The sequence below is a fragment of the Schistocerca piceifrons genome, chromosome X (assembly GCF_021461385.2).
Source record: "Schistocerca piceifrons isolate TAMUIC-IGC-003096 chromosome X, iqSchPice1.1, whole genome shotgun sequence".
NCBI lineage: Eukaryota > Metazoa > Arthropoda > Insecta > Orthoptera > Acrididae > Schistocerca > Schistocerca piceifrons.
Window position 1 is genome coordinate 684810461 of NC_060149.1, and position 8596 is coordinate 684819056.

Here is an 8596-nt window from a genome sequence, read left to right on the forward strand (position 1 = left end):
ATTTGAATATGGTGACGCAGTTCGTTGAAACCGGTAGTGTAACCCTCTTTTTAAAGAAAAATTTTATTTACTGTGACTATGACTTCACTGTTGTAGTGCCAAATAAACATTTAACTTATATTATAGTCACACTACTTTACGACAATTATGGCGGAATATATATATTATTAAATCTACATGATTTATGATAACAGGTGGAAATATCGACATTCAACAGATTTTATGTTATGGTAAAGAAACATAAGTGAATTACATTATTTTTTGTGTCGGGGGGTTCCCTCTCTTCCTTCTCTTACTTACAAGTCGAGCTACCTTCAGATTGTACCACAACGTTTTAAACGGGTGAATTCATCTTCAGTCCCCAACCTGGGCTTAATGGTGGTGGATCCACTCCTGAACCTTAGCCCTATCCTGAACGTACCCTGAAATGTGGGGCCTCCTTGAGCAATCAACACACAAAATAGAATAATTAAGCTATGATTGTTTACAATAGGATAAAGTCAATTTTTCAAACATTATTATTTCCATTCATTTCATAAATCGTGTGGATTTAGAGTATACATGCAAAACTCTGCCAGCCATAATTGGACAATACTCTACGTTGTTGATATATGAGAAAGTACAAAGGGATGTAGTCTTTGTTAGGTGGTTATGGAGTGATAGAATTGTAAGTATCAGTGGATATGAAACTATCAGTCAGCAGTCCATTTGTGTCTCTCTCTCTCTCTCTCTCTCTCTCTCTCTCTCTGTGTGTGTGTGTGTGTGTGTGTGTGTGTGTGTGTGTGTGTGAGTTTTGTTTTAGCTTACATATAATGGATGGCTTTGGTAGTTTACATTGTGTGTTGGATGCTAAAGGAAATTGGTAATGTACTCAATAAGAGAATACTATTTTCTTGTACATTTCCACATAGAACATGCATGAAGACATGGAAAATATGGGAAATATAGTAATAATATAGAAAAATATGGAAAATATGAGTAAAATATGGAAAAGATGGGAAAATGCTAAAAATGTGGAAGAATGTGAATACGAGATGGGAGTACAGAATATTCTATACTTATGCAGAGGGAATAACCGAACTCTGAGGCTTTTAATGTGACCTCTAGATAGATATAGGGGATGGATGACACTACATATACTTGTAATACATTCTAGAGAGAGATGTTATCAAGGCAAAACTATTATCTTCTCCTTGTGCCAGCACAACAAGGAAATGTATCAGAAATAAATCAGACCAAAGAAGTATGATTGACTCTCAAATGTGGTCCCTGTGAGTATAAAAGTTGTCGCACATACAATGACCTCGCCTCTCTCATACGACATGTAGAGAGAGAAAAGAGCACTTTGCGGCAACTAGAAATATAAAAACGAGTAAGCAAGATATAGCAGTCATGCATATAAATCCATTATATCAAGAGGTAATAGAGAAACCTTAAAAAGAGGCGCATCGACCCCCAACACAAATTTCTGCCAACAGCCTTTCGCCACAGAAAGAATGGACTCCAGCTAATGCTACAGCCATAAAAACGACAACCCAGCTCTCGACTGAAAATGGCACAACCAAGGCCTACTCCAAATATAACGCCCTGTGGGTGAATAGACATTTTGAGGACAGAGGGCAATAGGCCAGTGTGTTTCTACTGTGGATGCCATGGACAAGTTGTACACTACTGTGGCGAAAAGATGAGTTTCGATTGCTGCTATGTCGCCAAACGTTAACCATCACAGTAGTTCTATTCACACCAGTCAACTGTAGACAATAACGGTCGACCTGATGGACGAAGCCATTCACCATACCCCGGACGAGGGCGCTCCCCAACACGCCGAAGCCATCCGAGTCCCCGTACAGAGGTATCAGACGTTCTCCTAACCACCGTCTTCAGAAAACTAAGTGAGACGACCATCTGTGGAGATGAGGCTGCTATAGATACAATAACTCATTGACAACGGTCACAAAGATGCCAGCACATCTTATTGATATCATCGATGGCCAATCAGTCCAGTCGCTAATCGACTGTTGGGCTTTCTTTTCTGTAATGTTATATGCTTATCATCGTCAGCTGAAGAAGAAGACTATTTTCTGTAATACGAAAGCAACTGTATGAAAAGTCACAAATGGGAAATACGTCCAACAGGGACACGTATTCCAAGAATAACTATCAATGACAGAACACAGACCTTCGAATTCATCGTTTTAACAGAATGTCATCATTATGTTATTCTCGAATGTGACTTGAAGCATCACAGGCAGCCATAGACTGTGCAAGATCAGAGCTCCAAACTAACGAAGCTATTCTAACAAGCACGCATAGCATAAAAGTTCATTGGGTTTGAAGAAGTTGTTATCCCACCATCATTAACGAGAAGAAATAAAGTCTTCATACAGTTGAGAAATGGGGCTCGCTACACTTTCATCTACCGTAGGTCCCTAGAGGAGCGTAGAGTTCCTAATGAGCGGAAAAAAATATCAGAGCATTAGCATTCTCAAGAAGACGCACAAAACAATAGGCCTGTATCTTTGTCGACGGTCTGTTGTACAATTTGGGAACGTGTTTTATACTCAAGTATTATGACATTTCTGGTGACCGAAAATCTCCTCTGTAGAAACCAACATAAGATCCGAAAACAACGATCGTGTTTTCATACTATTTCTTCGAAAACTATTGCTCTTGGTGGAGTTGCTGAAAAGGAACAAGATAGTTCCTGAACTTTGGTGAAAAATATTCGCACATTTTTATCAATCACTCTGGGTGTTATCAGATTCACCTGATGGGCATAACAATGAATGTATGGTGGACTGCAAAACTTTTCTTTGACAAGAGCCTGCATCCAGTGTGACTAATCACTCATGACTGCGGCAGCATAACACGTTTCTGTTATTTATTTGTGTGGTGAATTTTCCACGTGGTGATTTATGCGTTATACGAGTACGATGCCAAAGTCTGGGCATCATACATTACTGGAGCTATGATGTCCTAAACTCTTTCAACTGATTTTCCATTAATGATGTACGTATATACTACAGCCATCTGCAAAACGCAGGCTACATCATTGTTTTCGTCAGCTATTACAGACAAAAACTCCGCACTCTTAATTTCTTTTCTGATTTCCTCTTGGCAGCATTGAAGCACGCATTGGGAGTCTTCATTATGGATAGTTTTAGAGGAGCCTTTTACTAAATGCAATTTAAATACCGATACTAAATGTAATTTTGTGTCAAAATTTATAAAGGCACGAAAAATGCCAGGATTGTAAAATTATTCTGTTTCATATTTCATCTGATGGCAAATTCCAAAGCACCACAAAATCGAACGCAGTTAATAATATTAGATTTAGTATGTACATATTATCGGTAACGATTTGGTTGTGTAATGACACAGGTCCTCTCTACACACAGTCCTAGACTTGCCAGAGTCAAAGCATTATTCACATGGACCTAGAAAGTTTGTGTTTCCTAATTTTGTCATGGAGGTGTGGAATGTCACAGACTCCTTGTTTAGTTCATGAAAGCCGTCTTCCAAGCAATAAACAAGGAGAACAAAATATGGCGTTTTCCAAATCACAACCACACAGCCGCACATGTTTGCTGTACAGTATGGAGTTAAATTTTGCTATTGAACTGACAACTTTTCTTTGCAAATGTCTGCGGAATTGTTAAAACAGGAGTCGGCGTACGTAGCCTTCCGATTTATAGTTGTTCTTCAAACTTGCATTATGTTGATGGGTTCATATAGCAAGGACATTACCCGATTCATTATTTCACGTGTTCCCTTATTGCCTCAAAATTGTCTGTAGCACATGGTAAAGTAACGGGCAGAAAGCAAAGGAAACAGATGCTCACAGCTACACGGGAAATGGCCAGGAGACGCGAAAATCCCGCTTAATTCGGAGATCTGATAGTTCCGGATATCTTCGGAAAGAGCGCCTTACGATCAATGGAAACCGCCAAAAACCTCATCAGAGCTGCTAGTGTTGCCACCTTTGGATGCTACCTGACTGCAAAGCGCCCGCCATAGAGTCGCAGACTGCAGGCGCGAACTACTCGTTTAGTCGCTAGATAAAACGAAGTACGCGTTTCTAATATTTCAGCTGTTGTAACACATGCCAAGTAAGCGACACTGTTTTGGTACCAATGGTCATTTTTATCTATATCATTTACATAAATAACGCGACAGAATATGGTTCACGAAGTATCAATATCAAATACCTATTACGCCTACTGCAAGCAAAAAGTTTTATGTTAGGAAATAGTTTCACATTTCATTCATATGCTCCAGCTTCTCAAGCATGAGATCGAAAAGCAGTAGTATGAAATCTTTGTATAAAGTTGCCCTCGTCATATTCTTCCATATAATTTGAGTGATGTCCCAATTTCTTCTCCTTCCTCAGTCTAACAAACAATCTTGTCATTACTAATTCTGTAACTATTCGTACCATTGTCAAAACTTATTCTGCAGTTAACTTCGCCAACCTTGCTAGAATCACCAGTTTAGTTATCCCGCGTTTATTCTCTGGTTTTGCCGGCCTGGGTGGCCGAACGGCTCTAGACGCTACAGTCTGGAACCGCGCGACCGCTACGGTCGCACGTTCGAATCCTGCCTCGGGCATGGATGTGTGTGATGTCGTTAGGTTAGTTAGGTTTAAGTAGTCCTAAGTTCTAGGGGACTGATGACCTCAGGAGTTAAGTCCCATAGTGCTCAGAGCCATTTGAACCATTTCTCAGGTTTTCGTACAAGTTTTCTGTGCTATTCCGAGAACAGAACTTCAATGGCTGCTAACTGGGAAGTGTGCAACAGGCCCTTAATAGTGTAGCGATCTGGTAAAAATTTTCTGACAAAATTTCATTTTCTTGGATAGAACGAGAAGATCATATGTAATCTTTCTTACTTATTATTCCTGTTAGTCGTTTATTTTCACTCTGGTATTCAGAATCTGTGGATTCCTCTAATAATTATAACAACGCTGATCATTCGCACACCCAGTCAACCATATATACAAACAGCATTCACCCGTTTGGGTGTATTTGGCTCAGCTCATATAGCCCCATCCACTTTTGTCTGCGGGAAAGATTTTTATTTGTAGATGCGACGGGGATTCCCCTGGCAGAGACATCACGAACACCATGTATGCCCCCAGAAATTTCTACCCTCCGATATCCCAGTTGCCCCCCCTCCCCCTCCTTCCCCCCCCCCCCCCCCATCCGGGCCTGACACTAAAGGACCGTATACGAGAACAAGGTCCGCGTCTGCAAGAGCCGTGCAACCCAGGTCGTCGTTGGCACGTTTTCGTCCCACTCGACTGTGTTCAGCGCTCATAGCCCAGAAATTTCAAAAGAGATACATGGCGCGCAAAGAAGGGACAGCAGAGAGGTGGAAGGAGTTCAAGGACGATGGGCCGGCCGGTATGGCCGAGCGGCTCTAGGCGCTTTAGTCTGGAACCGCGCGACCCCTACGGTCGCAGGTTCGAATCCTGCCTCGGGCATGGACGTGTGTTATGTCCTTAGGTTAGTTAGGTTTAAGTAATTCTAAGTTCTAGGGGAATGATGACCTCAGATGTTAAGTCCCATAGTGCTCAGAGCCATTTCATTTCAAGGGCGATGGGCTTGAGGGCAATATTATAGAAATGGAAGAGGACGTAGATGAAGATGAGTTGGAGACATGATACTGCATGATGAATTCGACAGAGCACTGAAAGACCTAAGTAAAAACAAGGCCCTGGCACTGGAAAACATTCCATTAGAACTACTGATAGCCTTCGGAGACCCAGCCATGACTAAACTCTTCCATCTCGTGAGCAAGATGCACGAGACAGGTGAAATACCCTCAGACTTCTAGTAGAATATAATAATTCCAATTCCAAAGAAAGCAGGTGTTGACAGTTGTGAAAATTACCGAACTATCAATTTAATAAGTCACGGCTGAAAATACTAACGCGAATTCTTTACAGACGAATGAAAAAACTCGTAGAAACTGACCTCGGGAAAGATCAATTTGGTTTCTGTAGATATTTAGAAACATGCAAGGCAATACTGACCCTATGACTTATCTTAGAAGATAGGTTAAGGAAAGGAAAACCTACGTTCTTAGCATTTGTAGACTTAGAGAAAGCTTTTGACAATGTTGATTGGAATATTCTCTTTCAAATTTTGAAGGTGGTAGGGGTAAAATACATGAAGCGAAAGGCTATTAACAGTTTGGAGAGAAGTTTGTAGTTTACAATTTGTAGAGAATTTGTAGAGAAGCAGTGGTTGAGAAGGGAGTGGGGCAGGGCTGTAGCCTATCCGTGATGTTATTCTATATGTATATTGAGCAAGCAGTAAAGCAAACAAAAGAAAAATTAGGAGTCGGAATTAAAGATCAGGCAGAAGAAATAAAAACTTTGAGTTTTGCCGATGTCACTGTAATTCTGTCAAGAGACAGCAAAGGACTTGGTAGATGAGTTGAATGGAATGCACAGTGTCTTGAAAGGAGGATATAAGATGAACATAAACAAAAGGAGATGCTGAGGGAATTAGATTAGGAAATGAGACACTTAGCGTAGTAGACGAGTGCTGCTATTTGGGCAGCAAAATAAATGATGATGGTAGAAGTAGAGAGGATATAAAATGTAGACTGGCGATGGAAAGGAAAGAGTTCATGAAAAAGATAAATTTGTAAACATTGAGTATAGATTTAAGTGTCAGCAAGTCCTTTGTGAAAGTTTTTGTATGGAGTATGGGCACATATGGAAGTGAAACATGGGCGATAAACAGTTTAGGCAAGAAGAGAATAGAAACTTTTGAAATGTTGTGCTACAGAAGAATGCTGAAGGTTAGATGGGTAAATCACGTAACTAATGTGGAGGTACTGAAGAGAATTGGGGAGATGAGGAATTTGTAGCATAACTGGACTAGAAGAAGGGATTGGTTGGTAGGACATGTTCTGAGGCATCAAAGGATCACCATTTTAGTATTGGAGGGAAGCGTGGAGGGTAAAAATCGTAGAGGGAGACCAAGAGATGAATACACTGCCATAAACAGATTCAGAAGGATATAGGTTGCATTAGTTACTCGGAGATGAAGAGGCTTGCACAGGATAGAGTAGCATGGAGAGCTGCATCAAACGAGTCTTTGGACCTAATGTTGTTGTTAGTGTGGTCTTCAGTCCTGAGACTGGTTTGATACAGCTCTCCATGCTACTCTATCCTGTGCAAGCTTTTTCATCTCCCAGTACGTACTGCAACCTACATCCTTCTGAATCTGCTTGGTGTATTCATCTCTTGGTCTCCCTCTACGATTTTTACCCTCCACGTTGCCCTCCAATACTAAATTGGTGATCCCTTGATGCCTCAGAACATGTCCTACCAACCGATCCCTTCTTCTGGTCAAGCTGTGCCACAAACTTCTCTTCTCCCCAATCCTATTCAATACTTCCTCATTAGTTATGTGATCTACCCATCTAATCTTCAGCATTCTTCTGTAGCACCACATTTCGAAAGCTTCTATTCTCTTCTTGTTCAAACTATTTATCGTCCATGTTTCACTTCCATACATGGCTACACTCCATACGAATACTTTCAGAAATGACTTCCTGACACTTAAATCAATACAGGATGTTAACAAATTTCTCTTCTTCAGAAACTCCCTTCACAATCTGAATAATTTCTTTTATTTCATCATACATTTCTTCAATTTCTTCGTCATCTGCAGAGCTAGTTGGCATATAAACTTGTACTACTGTAGTAGGTGTGGGCTTCGTATCTATCTTGGCCACAATAATGCGTTCACTATGCTGTTTGTAGTAGCTTACCCGCATTCCTATTTTCCTATTCATTATTAAACCTACTCCTGCATTACCCCTATTTGATTTTGTGTTTATAACCCTGTAGTCACCTGACCAGAAGTCTTGTTCCTCCTGCCACCGAACTTCACTAATTCCCACTATATCTAACTTCAACCTATCCATTTCCCTTTTTAAATTTTCTAACCTACCTGCCCGATTAAGGGATCTGACATTCCACGCTCCGATCCGTAGAACGCCAGTTTTCTTTCTCCTGATAACGACATCCTCTTGAGTAGTCCCCGCCCGGAGATCCGAATGGGGGACTATTTTACCTCCGGAATATTTTACCCAAGAGGACGCCATCATCATGTAATCATACAGTAAAACTGCATGCCCTCGGGAAAAATTACGGCTGTAGTTTCCCCTTGCTTTCAGCCGTTCGCAGTACCAGCACAGCAAGGCCGTTTTGGTTATTGTTACAAGGCCAGATCAGTCAATCATCCAGACTGTTGCCCTTGCAACTACTGAAAAAGCTACTGCCCCTCTTCAGGAACCACACGTTTGTCTGGCCTCTGAACAGATACCCCTCCGTTGTGGTTGCACCTACGGTACGGCTATCTGTATCGCTGAGGCACGCAAGCCTCCCCACCAACGGCAAGGTCCATGGTTCTTGGACCTAATACCACAACAATAACAACATCGCCCTGTACTTCTTCAATTGTATATAAATCTCAAAAAGCAAACTCATCATAAGAAAATTATCCCAGAGGTATTGAAAACATGCAAACCTATACAGGAGCAACCCCTGGAACAGCATATCGTTCTGAATGGAGAG